The sequence below is a fragment of the Dendrobium catenatum genome, unplaced genomic scaffold, assembly GCF_001605985.2.
Source record: "Dendrobium catenatum unplaced genomic scaffold, ASM160598v2 fragScaff_scaffold_1360, whole genome shotgun sequence".
NCBI lineage: Eukaryota > Viridiplantae > Streptophyta > Magnoliopsida > Asparagales > Orchidaceae > Dendrobium > Dendrobium catenatum.
The window spans coordinates 570,630-584,193 of record NW_021319822.1 but is presented as its reverse complement, the minus strand read 5'-3'; positions in this window follow the sequence as shown (position 1 = coordinate 584,193).

Here is a 13,564-nt window from a genome sequence, read left to right as displayed (position 1 = left end):
GTTTTATATCTACTCAAGCGAAAACCTTTAGACTCTAAGGTTGACCTCCATAACTCAAGTTTACCTTCAACTCCCTCTCTATTCTTATCAACAAGAAGAATATCATCAGCAAAAAGCATACACCAAGGTACATCCTCTTGCAAATGACTAGTGAGCACATCCATGACTAAAGCAAAAAGATATGGGCTTAAGGCTGATCCTTGATGTAACCCAACCGAAATAGGGAAATACTTGGACAATCCACCTTGTGTTTGAACACAAGTAATAGCTCCTGCATACATATCTTTAATGATTTGAATATAAGCATTATTGACTCCTTTCTTTTCAAGAACTCTCCATAGCACTTCTCTTGGAACTTTATCATATGCTTTTTCTAAATCAATAAATATCATATGTAGATCCTCCTTATTTTCTCTATATTTCTCCATCAAACCTCTTAATAAATGTATGGCTTCCATAGTCGACCTACCCGGCATAAATCCAAATTGATTTTGAGAAACATTAGTATCACGTCGCAATCTATGCTCCATAACTCGCTCCCATAGTTTTAAAGTATGACACATTAACTTTTTTTTTTTGGGGGAAAATTTGGGCAAAGCCCTTCTATTAATCAGAATAAAACTTACAAGTAAAAGAAATTGCTAAAGCCATTAAGGGTGGCTTAAAGAAGCCCAAAATTAAAGAGAAAAAAAAAACAAGTAAATGTCTAACCAAAAGCCATCAGAAGGAAAAACAGATAAACAATGAAAAAAAACTAGGGGAGAAAACCCAGCGATCACCCCACCAAAACCGCATGAGAAGCGCCCCAGCATAACACCTGCAAAATACAAAGAAGGGTAGTGAAGATCCCGTGCAGCTAAATAGATCAAGGTAGCAGCCAACCAAGAGCATATCTGTATCACAAGCTCCAAATCCCTGAGAGTCTGGACTCAGAAAATAGATTATAATTCGAGAAGATTTGCATTCCATAGTTGCCCACTGGCCGTCCAAGGGAGCAATTGTAGCCGCAGCAAGGAGCATCATCATTGTCCAGACCGCCATCTTAAACAGCAATTTATAACCTTTCCAGCAAGCCAAAAGAGTTTTTCCTTTTAAGCACCTTCTCAAACACCACTTTCTTAATCATCAGAGATAGGGAAATAGAGCTAAGGGAATTCCCACCAAATCTCCTAGAATTTATCTCCTTCCATATGTAGTAATTAGTAAAGCAAACCACGAATTTGTGAAATTTTTTCAAAGCAGTATTACCTTTGTATTTCATATTCACCCAGACAAACAGGTGCAAAAGAGTTGGTCTAAGGAGGAATTCTTTTGTATCCGGTATAACATCATTTAGTACCTTATAGCTATATGAGCATTCAAAGAATAGATGAGTGGCAGTTTCATCATAATTATGACAAAGAGAACACATACTAGGAACAAAATTGTGCCTAATACGTAAAGCATTCGCAGTTTTAAGACCCCCAACCAGAGTCAACCAAACAAACACATTGTGCTTTAAACAGCTCCCCTTATGCCATAAAAATTTGTACCAGTTGCAATCAGAATAACTACTATAGTACTCATCAGTGTAATCTTTAAACTTAGTGACAGTTTTATTTTTCCACCGTAAACAAGGGACTGCATTATCAGGCGGGTGAACAAATAACCTCCTCAGTTGCACTGGCAAGAAGTCCGGTATATTCCAGCAGGAGTTATAGAGAAAGGAGCACAATTTTATATCAGGAACAGAAATATCAGCCCCCAAGTAGTCCTTTAATCTCATATTATTACACCAGTGATCCCAGATAAGAGAGATGGGGGCATTAGCAGTGATATTAATCTGAAAACAAGCTTTTACTTCACTAGCAGTTCTACACACTGACTTCCAAAATTTAGATGCAGAAGAAGGCGGAGGCCGCCAAGGGGAGGTATACTTACTAGTTAACCATATGGAAAGGGGAGATGAACTATTATACATTCTCATAATAACAGAACAATTATAAGCAAATTGGATTGCATTAACAGAGTAAAGGCCCAGCCCACCCTTGAGCTTAGGGCAACAAATGGTGTCCCAAGAAACCATATGCAATTTCTTGGATTGATTTGAGTCCCCAAAAAAAAAAGAAATCTGGAGCAGACCTTTTTAAAATACTTACTCACCGTTTTAGGCAAAATCGAACCACGAATCTAGTATCCAATGGAATTTTGTATGGTGAACTTTAAATACTAAAGTCTTCCTGCAAAAGATAGCAAGTTTGCTTTCCATCCATTTAACTTATTATTAATGCAATCCATAAAAGATAGAAAATCTTCTACCTTAAGTCTGTTAAACGCCAAAGGAATCCCAAGGTAAATGATTTTGGAGGTTATGTTTTGAATGGAAAGAACCTGGCTAATGATATGTTGATTTGATTGGTGCTTAGGAAACATAATGGCACTTTTATCAAAATTAATATGCAGCCCAGTGGAATTCCCAAAATCCCTAAGAATGGTAGCCAGATTTTGACAATTATGTAAAGAAGCCTCACCAAACACAAGCACATCATCGGTATAGAGAAGATGGGTAAGGTGGAAATTATCAGCAGTGATATCAATAAAACCTCTGTCTTTCAGTAGATTAGAAAATGCATCCATAACAATACTAAAAAGATAAGGACTGAGAGGACAGCCCTGCCTAAGCCCAGCAGTAGAAGTAAAATATCCTTCCAAAGCACCATTAAGGACAATAGAAAAATGAATATCAGAGATGCACATTTTAATCCAGTTAACAAACAACGGAGAGAAGCCTTTTTGAGCTAATCTAGCTAAGACAAACTCCCTAGATACTGAATCAAAAGCCTTTCTGATATCTAACTTTGCACATAACATATTAGTACCTCCCCTCCTGCTAGCTGAGGAAAGAATGTCACTAGCAAGCAGGATATTTTCCGTAGAGATCCTAGCTTGAAGGAAACCGGATTGGTTATACTCAATGATACTAGGCAAAACAAGCTTTAGCCTACCCGCAATCACTTTTGCTATAATCTTATAAATAACATTACATAGTGCAATAGGCCTGTATTCAGATATATTCTCAGCATTCTTGTGTTTGGGAATGATATCAAGGGCCGTGTGCTTAATCCCATTTGGCATGTAGCCTTTGGAAAAAAATGATTTTATTTCCCTACATACCATAGGGCCCACAATGTGCCAACATCTTTTATAAAAGTGGAAATTGTAACCATCAGGTCCAGGAGTGGATGAGGAAGAGCCCTTAAAAACAGCATCTTTAATCTCATAATCATTAACAGCAGAACATAACTCATAAGCAACAGTATCATTTATAACTGAACCTTTAGAGAAATTCTCTATATTAAAGTAAGTGTGCTGAGGAGGATTATAAATACATTGAAAGTGATGAATAATGGAGGCGACAAGCTCAGCTCTGGGGACTAAAGAAGATGAAGCAAGGAGGTTGACCACAGAATTGGTACTACCCCTCCTACTCCTAATTTTGCCATATAAGAATTTAAGATCATCTTCCCCGTGTTTTAACCACTTCACCTTTGCTCTCTGTATGACCCAAGAGGCATGAATAGCAGAAAAATCTACTACTTTGGCATTAATATCTTTTAAAATAAGATTGAAAGCAGGGTTAGTGGGATCAGCATGAAGATACCCTAAGACATCTTTTTGACTAGCCAGTAAAGAGTCCATATGACGGTTGACAGCATTGTAAGAAGACCAAGATTCTCTCTTGATGCAAGTTTTTAATATTCTAAGAGTATTGCTAAAATGAGATAGTGGGTTACCAGATACCGAATCAGAGAAAGCTCTTAGAAGAAGATGCCAAAAGCCATCAATATTAGTCCAGTAATTTTTAAAAAGAAATCTATGCCGAACCTGCTCAGAAATACCAGAGTGCAGAATAACCAGACAATGATCAGAACAAGAGGGACTTTGAATCGAATAGTAAGAATCAGGAAATTCTTTCATCCAACTGTTATTCACCAACACCCTATCCAGCTTAATATGAATGGGGTTTTCAGAGCGTTGGTTAAACCACGTGTATTTGTTCCCAACCGAGTGCAAGTCCATCAGGATTTGAGAGAATATCATGCTATTAAAGTCAAAAAGGGCATATTGCATTAAAGGAGTACCCCCCAGTTTGTCAGAGGCAAATCTACAGCAGTTAAAGTCCCCCAACAGGGCCCAAGGAATGCCAGAGCCCGGGGCAATAGCATTAATAGATTCCCACAACTCCTTACGTTCCATAGCACTATTAGACGCATAAATGACAGAAAGCTAAAATAGAACTTTGGAGGAAACAGAAATCATCCCAGAAATGATTTGAGATGAAATGTGGGTGGGAGTGAAATTCAATTTATTATCATCCCATTTAATCCAGATTCTACCCGAGAGAGAGGAGGCAAAGTTATGACAACTTTTCTCATTACGAAAGACAGAGTGAGATTTTTCAAAAAAGGATTCTTGAAGAGCTTTTGTATGAATCCTATTCTTCAATATACACAACATATCCAGTTTGAAAGACTGTGAGACGATTATAGCAAAGGACTTTATTTGGACGGTTAAAACCTCGTATATTCCAAGTAGCAATAGAAGGAATATACATTAAGAATTTGTTGAATGGGATTTTTTCCCCTGCTTCCCTTTAGCAGGTTTTTTGACAAGCGCAGATTATTCCTGTTTCGACTTATCTTTTTTGTTTCTGTTTAATACTTTTCACCTCTTGTTCTACCATATCTTCCAATTGCTCTTCCATATTAATTTGATCACCCACTTCATTTTACACATCAAACCTGTTGGGGGAGGTAATCAACTTCTCTTTCTGCTTACCCAATGTACCAAATTGCAAGGATGAGGAGGACGTCGAAGCCACCTCTTCCTTATTAGGGGAATTAAGGTTAGGAATGATAGACCCTAACAATTCCTGAGAGAGGTGAACGGGATCCTAGTTATCAACCAAGGGAAAACCAGCATTATTATGTTCCTGATCATTGGGAGGAGCAGGAGAATGGGGTTGATATAGCATGGGTTGACCAATGCTATTAATTTGGATGTTGTAGGAAGTAGACGGAGGTATCTTAGTCGGTTCTGACACAGGGGGAGCTCTAAGTTTGAAGTCATCTTTAGGAGGCCGAGAAAGATTTTTGGAAGTCGAGGGATACCTGGAACTCCCCTTTCTGCTAAAACTCCTACCACGAGTCTTAGGCATTTCTTTACCTTGCGCTACTTCCCCAGACTCCTCTGGTTTAGACGGACAAAGAGAAGAAAAATGCATAAGAGACTTACAGTGATCACACGGAAAAGGCCTCCATTCATATTGCACCTTTAAGCATACAACATCCCCATCCAGAGACACTTTAATTTCATCCGGATATGTGGCTTTGCAATCCACCAGAACACAGATGCGGGCATAGGTAAGTCGGGTCTTTTGCTCTGTCAAGTTATCAGCCGCTAAAGGGACCCTGATTTTGCTAGCAATCCTTGAAATCCCCTCGGAATTCCAACATGCAAGAGGTAAGTCATGAATTTTGACCCATATCGGCACCGAGTCAAAATTATCTCTCTTAGGCTTGAATTTGGGATGCCATTTTTGCAGGATGAACGGTCTTCCCAGTAAAAACCACACACCCCGCGACCATATCATCTCATAGTCTTCGGTACAAGAGAAGCGAATGAGGAAAAAACCTTCACTGAGAGAAAGCAACTGTATCGATCCTTTTAGATTCCAAGTCTTCTTCATCGCTCCTAACAAAGCTTCATAGAACGGCCTCCTTCCTATGGAATAGCCAACCAGACACAAGGTCCATTCCTCTCCTCCCTTAGTCAGCTTTTCATCACTAAAAGGCACTATCTCCGGCTCATACGGGAAGTGAGAGAGATTGAGAGCTTTTGGAGCAGATGCATCAGTAGCAAATACCTTATTCCAATCCTTCGGCGTGAACTTGGCAGACATTCCAGGAGACTGGACAAGCAGAGGGAAGTCCGCAGCTAGGAGTCCAGTCTCCATGAGGACAAGGGAAGGAAAAACCTCCGGCAGAGCCGGAGATGTAAGAGGAAGAAGGGAAATCTATACGGAGCAGGAGGCGGCGGAAGAGAAAAAAACCCTAACCCCGCGGACCCTCAATTCTCTCAAAAAAATTTTTTTTTTTAATTTTTATTCATGACACATTAACTTAATACCTCTATAATTCGCACAATCTTGTGCATCACCTTTATTCTTAAAAATAGGAATTAACACACTCATTCTCCACTCATCTGACATCTTTTTAGTCTTCAAAATTGTATTAAAAAGTTTAGTAAGCCATGAAATTCCTTCATCTCCTAAGCATTTCCACACCTCTATTGGAATATCATCAGGTCCAACAACATTTCCACCCTTCATTTTCTTAAGAATAATAGAAAAATAAACATCTTATATGCAACCTTTAATCCAAGAGATGAAAATATGAGGAAACCCTTTTTGAATCATCCTATAGACTAAAAAATCTCTAGAGACTATATCAAACGCCTTATAAATATCAATTTTAGCATAAAAAACTTATCCCTAGGAGTGTAATTAAAATTTCTAAGAAGTTCAGTAGCAAGAATGATATTATCCGTAAATACCCTTTTCTTAATAAAACCATATTAGTTTTTATGAATAATAAAAGGCAACACACACTGCAACCTATTAGCTAGAATTTTAGCCATAATTTTATAAAAAATGTTGCATAAAGAGATAGACCTAAAATCATAGACATAAAATTATAATTGAAATAATAAAGAACAACTTTGCACAAAGTAGGACCAATATAGCTGATTACTGGGAGTTGCTTATTGAGGTTTTTTCTATAACATATATTGGTAATCCTATCAATAACCTTTATGGTAAGCTTCGGTTAGTTAAAGCTTTAATTAAGCAGTAAGATTGCGCTTCCTCTAAGCATCTTTTCTCTTCTAATGAGAATCTTAAGAAGCAACAAAGTGATTAATGTAGTCTTATTCAGAAGAACCTGCTTAATCAGAATCTTAATTTAGCTCTTATTAATGTGAATTATCTTTTTAAATATAATCTTTCTCTTTGGTCTTCTTGGGTATCTCAGCGGGTTAAACAAAAATGAATGACCTATGAAGAAGATGATTTAGGGTTCCTTTATTCCAAAATCAGATGTAGACAAATTTATAATAACATTCATGATATTTATTCTTTTCAAGGGTTTGTTACGAATTTAGCCTATTGATATTGCTAATACTTTTGTGAATCATTTTAAAATTATTTTTAATTCTCCTATTCGAGCTAATTCTACTTCTTTTAATATTCCTACTAGTAATCTTATTTTGAACTATTTAAAAGCTACTTTAATTCTCCTGATATTAATAGAAGAAATTAAAAATATTGTTTTTAATAGCCCAAAAACCTCTGTCCCGAGTCCTAACGGTTATAATTTTGACTTTTTCAAGACTGCTTGGGAGATGAATTATTTTTTAACATAAATTTATAATTAGTAGAAGAACAATTATTGCTATAAATAATAAGAGGAGAGTGATTCGAGCGAAGAGGGTTATCAATAACATAATAAGAAGAAGGATAAGCATTCAACCAAGAATTGTTAAGAAAAACCCTATCTAAATTAATATGTATCATGTTATTACTTTGTTGATTGAACCAAGTATAAAAATTACCAATATATGAAAGCTCTAAAAGCTCAAAAATAAAAATACAATGATTGAAGGCTCCCAAATTTTTATAAGAAATAGAATTACTGCCAGATTTTTCATTGGCAAAGCAACAACAATTAAAATCACCCAGCAACATCCACGGTGCAGTAATATTAAAAGAGAGATGGAGAATATCATTTCAAAGATTAACCCTATAAGTAGTTGAATTAGACGCATAAATAGTCATAATAATAAAGGATTCAGAACCAAACTTGATAACCCCATCAATAAGCTGACTATTAATGAGAATATAATTAAAAGAAATACAAGAAGCATTTCACTTTAACCAAATTCTACAAGCTGTAAATAAACTAAAATTATTACAACTACCTTATTGCTAAAAGATTCTGTGTCTAGCGTCAAACCAAGAATTACCAACAAGATCAATAGTTATTTTAGCTTTAAGAACACAACAAAAATCAGCCTTAAACTTATTAATAAGATCAATATAAGCATTAACTTTATCTAAATAGTAAAATCCTCTCACATTCCAGGAAAAACTAATAGGAAAGAACATTAATGTTTAATATTCAAATTAGAGGATTTCCTAGTAGCTTTAGATCTAGTAGACTTACTAGTAGTAATAGGAATTTTAAAACCAGAGTGCTCCCAAATAGAAATAACAGATGAAACCCTTGTAAAGAAATATTCAAATCCGCAGAGGTATCACTATTGAGGGAATCTAACACCTGAAACTTATTATAAGAATGAAAAAAATCAAAAGAATATTTTGACATAAAATGAACCTTGGAAGCATCCGAATTATTATTTAAATTGAGATTAGTAACAACCTCTTCAGTAGAAAATTTTAAATTAGGTAATGTCTCATTAGAAGAAGAGACTACTAAACTTTCAGAATTCTCCATAGAACTATTTACAACCTTCATATTTTTTAGAAGCAAGAATCAAATTCTTCGGAGGACTACAAGAAACTTTAGATGAATTAGTATTAATATTCATATCAATAATAGAAAACTCATTAGAATTTAATAAAGAATCAAAAAGTAATAAAAGATCAGATAATCCCTAATTTTTCTTTTGAACCGATAAATTTTGAGTCTTTTTAAAAGAAGATCGAAGATCTTACACAACCTGAAGCAACATTCCAAACTTTCCTGCTTTTACTCCTCCCCTTAATAGGTTTCTAAATATCAATCGGCTTTTCACTAGCCTCCTGTGGCTAGGAAGGGCTCAACGTTAAGGGATGAACAATAGATCCCCAACCTTGATAAGGAATGGGCTTCCAATCATAAACAACTTTAAGAGGAAAAATATTTACATCAATTGAGATATTAACTTCATTAGGAAGACTCAAGTCCTTAGAAACTAAAATACAAACCCTCACAAAAGTGAATATAATTTGCTCTGTTGTTAAAGAATCAATAACAAAAAGAGCCCCAATCAGACTAGCAATTTTTGAGATGCCTTCTGGCATCCAGTAAACTAAAGACAAATAAAAAAATTTGATCCATAAAGGAATGGATGTAAACTCTTCACGTATAGGACGAAAAAGAGGTGACCATTTCTGGATAATAAATGGTTTTCTAAAGAAAAATCAAGTGCCACTTGACCAAACAAGCTCGTAATCTTCTATATAAGAAAACTTCAACATAAAGAAACTCTCATTCAAAGCAAGAAGAGTAAAACCACCTTTCAATTTCCAAACCTTTTGCATGATAGATTTTAAAGCTTCAAAGTAAGGCCTCTTACCCAACTAGTAACCTACCAGCATTAGGCCCCATTTTTTAGAAGCTGCAGAGACATCACCTTCAAGAAAAGAAGCAACATTATTAGAAGAAGGCAATAAAAGAAATAAAAAATGTTTGGATGTAGATTGATGAGATGTCAATAATCCAACCACGCTTTCATTCCCGACGGGAAAACACTTGAAACCGGACAAGGATGCAAATCTAATTTTAGAGGAGGAAAATTAGACAAAGAATCAATGAAAAAATACAAGAAAATTAAAGAGCAAAATATAAAACACAAAAAGCCCAAAAAGAATCCACCAAGAAGATAGAAGAAAAGCAAAAATTAAGCGAATATTAGCTTAGGGAAACCAAGAAGCCCTCATCGAGACAAGTATGGGGATCTAAAGAGCCATGTCAGGAAAGTTGTGCAGGGGAGTGAAATGTATCTTGTAATGCCCCTTTGGGCCTGTTTATATGAAATTATTTTTCCCGGAGTCCAAACTCCAATCGACAGTGGACACACATTTTTTTAGTTAATTTATTTTGTGTTGTAACATGGATTTTTTACTAACGCATTATCTAACGACCCGGTCAGACTATTTTAGTTGGCACTCCTTTTTAAAAAAATAAATGCAACTTGTTCCCAAAGTTTGGGATTTTCAGCAAATAAAACATTTCCCTTAATCATCTCCATTTTTTTTTTTTTTTGGGAAGGAACCAACTGAAGAATAAGATGGAGACCACTTTTGATGCCATTCAAAACTCATAGGATGCAGAGGCTAAAACTTTCAAATAAAAAGAACGATAAGTTTATAGGATAGTGTGGAGAATGAAAGATTGGATGAACGGGAGGTTAATTTGGAGGGAGGAGCTCTAGATATAAACTTAATGGTAAATTTTTATGGATTATTATATATTCTTCAATTTTATTCTTATGAGGAGTGTCTCAAATAGAATTGACATGCATAATAATGTTGTTCTCCCCCTTTTTTCTTTTTTTAAAAATTTAGACGTTAATTTAGAAATAAATATTGAAAGAGCAGATGAAATTTTTGCTTAGAAAAATGGTGCTCAATGATTTTTGTGGCATCTTTTTACTTTTCAATACAGTCTGCACTTGTACACTATTAGTGTTTAGAGGTTGTGTTTAGTTGTACACAATGTGTACAATCTTTTGCACTATACATTATTTAGAGGCTGTGTACAATTATACTCATTGTGTACAAACATTGTATGCATTATATACACATTATATGTACAGAGAATTATTTTAAAATATTATAAATACTTTTTTCTATTGTTTTTCATAACATTTTTTCCTTTCTACCACAGGGTGTGTATAAGTGTGAGAATGAGGCATAAGAGATGTACTTCAGTTATGCACATAATTTTGGCTTTAATGTTCATACGAAACATCACAGATACTAGCTCAATTCTAGAAAGATAAGATGTAAGGTATGTTGGAATATTTGAAATAACTAAAAGATTTAGAAAATCTATCTATATTTTACAGTTACTAGAGCATATGTTTGATATTCATAATATATGTCATGTGTCGTCTCTGAGAGAATGAGTATCTAATTATGGAAATCGGGGATTTATATTATGAAGTTGAGGTATGCCCTAATCTGAGCTTCAAAGAGGAATCAAAAAAGATTTTTGCATATGCTGTTAAAAGATTAAGGATTAAAAAGACCCCAATGATTAAGGTATAGTGGAAGCACATAACAAAAAGAGAAGCTATTTAGGAGAAGGAATATGAAATAAAACAATTGTCTCCTAATCTACTTCGGTTAATTAGAGTATTGAAATATCAAGAATAATATTTTTTCTGAGGAGATGACTGTAACACCTATTGAAATAGTAACTAATTTCCCCTTTCTGACTGAGTATGTTAAAAATAACTTACTAAATTTCATCATTTAACATCTCTTACATGTCTATGTGAGTATTCTGTATGTATATGAATTTCTAAGAATATCCAAATATATTCTAAAGCGGGTCCCAATGGCTTGTTTACACTATTTATAATTTTAAATTTTTTCTCTAGGAGAACCACAATATTGGGAAGCCAGTGTTGCAATATTGAGCTCCATGATTTTTTTTTTCAGAACAATTAAAAGGGTGTTGTGCTCTCTAGTGGAGAGCACTGTGGCACGATAAGGCCAAGCGCCAAGACACCTAATTTAGATTTTATAAAAATATCTTTTTCCACTCATTTTTTATTTTTTAAAAAGGAAAATCCATTTACTTCTCTTAAGAATGTGGCTAAAGAGAAAGAAGGAATTCTAGAGAGAGAGTGGTAGGTTTTGGCAACCCTAGTTCATTTTTTATCATCTGCCCATCTATGAAAGTTGTCCAAATCAATGTAGGTCAAATTCTACTATCTTTGTTGTTAAAAATACAAAACATTTGAAAATTTTCTTTTTAAATTTATAATTTTGTATTGTAAAAATAAGGATTTTAACAACTAAATTTTAATTGTATAACTTTATTGTAGAGCCAGTCATTATAAACATTTAAGTATTTTTTTGGAAAATATATATTTAGCAGTTTGAGAAGTGCATTATTATATTTAACTAGGAAATAATTTTGATGATGAAAAGTAATATTGTAGCACAATTAAAACATCAAAATAATATTCTATATAACCAATGAAATCTCGTGGCATTCTTAAATTGATAAAATTTTGCTCAATTGTTAATTATGTTTCCTACTGATAAAGTATTCTATGAAATTATAAAATTACTCTATTTACATTTCTTTTACTATAATATAATAATATAAATGCTTATCTACTTGAAATATATGATTATAAAGATATCTAATGTGTGGTGGAAGTCATGGTGTAAAATGCACAATGAATCATAAGGGTCTAAATTTTAAAATATCTGATATGTTCTAAGCATTAGGAGTCATAAGGACATATTTTTTCTATTCTAGCACAATGAATCATAAGAGCTTATTTCTGATGAGAGGTATAAGAGCCTAAGAGACTATGGTGCTTATTTATTTAGGTTTAAAGTAAAGTTTATCTTATTTTAGTTATATGCAATTAATATTATACTAAGTATGATAATTTTTAATAAAATGTATTTAAATTTGATTAAATTTATAATAAATGAAATATTTAGAACTTTAAATCAGTGGGTGTGACTTGCTGAGCTATGTTAACTCACATCTATTTTGCATTATGTTTTAAGTTAGGGGAAAGGGAAGAGTTGGTTGAGTGGTTATGGTTTCAAGTTTTGATTTGTCTAAATTTGTATATATATATTTCTAATTATTAAACAGTCATGATTTTTTGTTCATTTGCTCTATTCTAATTTATTGTTATGCAATGGATATAGTAGATTTTATTGTAAATATATTTGATTATTAATAAAAAATTTAATGAATGACTTTTAGTGTTGTGTCCTCAAATATTCACGATGGTAAAGAAATATAAAGTTTAACGTCTTAGCTTTTTTATGAAGTTCCATCACACAATTATATAAAAGAGAGGAGGTAGTATTCATAAGAGACACCAACATTTTTTATGTGGAAAACCCCTAAAAATGGAGTAAAATGACGAGGCCCAGCCCAGTTTAAATGAATTTACTAGTGTTTTGCAATCAATTGCAAATGAGGCCCTTCTTTGGGGGAATGCCTTGGTTTGATTTAGTAAATATACATCATACATAGTGCACTACATAGTGAAAATTGGAAGAATCATAATTGATATGTTCTTTTGGTCGACAAGACCATAGTCGACTGGCGATAAAGGTTGGATGGATCGAATTCGGGTGATAGAGGTCAAAAAAATTATTTTTAGTTAACGAGAGGTTGGAATGTCCGTAGTCGGCGAGCAACAGAGGTCGTAAGACTGTTGTATGGCAATGGAGACCAGACGGAACATAGTCGACTAACGACAAAGGTTAAAAAATTATTATCAAGTGATCGATTTTGGAAGGACCATAGTCGTCGAGCGATAGAGGTTGGAAAGATCATTTTCTAATGATGGAGGTAAAAAAGGCCCTAGTCAATAGGCAACAATGATAAAAAGATTATTGTCTAGTGATGGAGGTCGGAAGGATAGTAGTCGGTTGGCCATGAAGGTTGTAAAGATCATTGTCAAGCAATGGAGGTTGGAAGGATAATCCATGAAGGTCGTAAAGATTGTTGTCTGGCGACGGAGGTTGGAAGGA